The 1,309-nt window shown below is 37.4% G+C and overlaps 1 non-coding gene across 1 annotated transcript; it reads right to left on the reverse strand.

Moving 5' to 3' along the window:
• Window positions 1-477: 477 nt before the first annotated feature.
• LOC132372285 (U6 spliceosomal RNA) lies at window positions 478-584 on the reverse strand. The gene has a single exon (XR_009505153.1). It is a non-coding gene; the product is annotated as a U6 spliceosomal RNA (small nuclear RNA).
• Window positions 585-1,309: the final 725 nt, after the last annotated feature.

Raw genomic sequence — 1,309 nt, forward strand, 5'->3', positions numbered from 1 at the left:
TTTTCTCTTTCTGACTTAACTTCACTCTGTATGACAGTCTCTAGGTCCATGCACCTCACTACAAATAACTCAATTTCATTTCTTTCTATGGCTGAGTAATATTCCATTGCATATATGTGCCACATCTTCTTTATCCATTCATCTGATGATGGACACTTTGGTTGCTTCCATGTCCTGGCTATTGTAAATAGAGCTGCAATGAACATTGTGGTACATGACTCTTTTTGAATTATGGTTCTCTCAGGGTATATGCCCAGTAGTGGGATTGCTGGGTTGTATGGTACTTCTATTTTTAGTTTTTTAAGGAACCTCCATACTGTTCTCCACAGTGGCTGTATCAATTTACATTCCCACCAACAGTGCAAGAGGGTTTCCTTTTCTCCACACCCTCTCCAGCATTTATTGTTTGTAGATTTTTTGATGATGGCCATTCTGAGATGGTGTGAGATGATATTTCATTGTAGTTTTTTTTTTTTTTTAAATATGGAATGCTTCACGAATTTGCGTGTCATCCTTGTGCAGGAGCCATGCTAATCTTCTCTGTATGGTTCCAATTTTAGTATATGTGCTGCCGAAGCGAGCACTCATTGTAGTTTTGATTTCTATTTCTCTAGTGATTAGTGATGTTGAGCATCCTTTCATGTGTTTGTTGGCAATCTGTATATCTTCTTTGGAGAAATGTCTATTTAGGTCTTCTGCCCATTTTTGGATTGGGTTGTTTGTTTTTTTGATATTGAGCTGCATGAGCTGCTTGTAAATTTTGGAGATTAATCCTTTGTCAGTTGCTTCATTTGCAAATATCTTCTCCCATTCTGAGGGCTGTCTTTTCATCTTGTTTATGATTTCCTTTGCTGTGCAAAAGCTTTTAAGTTTCATTAGGTCCCATTTGTTTATTTATGTTTTTATTTCCATTTCTCTAGGAGGTGGGTCAAAAAGGATCTTGCTGTGATTTATGTCATAGAGTGTTCTGCCTATGTTTTCCTCAAAGAGTTTTATAGTGTCTGGCCTTACATTTAGGTCTTTAATCCATTTTGAGTTTACTGTTGTGTATGATGTTAGGGAGTGTTCTCATTTCATTCTTCTACATGTAGCTGTCCAGTTTTCCCAGCACCACTTATTGAAGAGGCTGTCTTTTCTCCATTGTATATTCCTGCCTCCTTTATCAAGAATAAGGTAACCATATGTGCATGGGTTTATCTCTGGGCTTTCTATCTTGTTCCATTGATCTATATTTCTGTTTTTGTGCCAGTACCATACTGTCTTGATTACTGTAGCTTTGTAGTATAGTCTGAAGTCAGGGAGCCTGATT

The sequence above is a fragment of the Balaenoptera ricei genome, chromosome 9 (genome assembly GCF_028023285.1).
Source record: "Balaenoptera ricei isolate mBalRic1 chromosome 9, mBalRic1.hap2, whole genome shotgun sequence".
Lineage (NCBI taxonomy): Eukaryota > Metazoa > Chordata > Mammalia > Artiodactyla > Balaenopteridae > Balaenoptera > Balaenoptera ricei.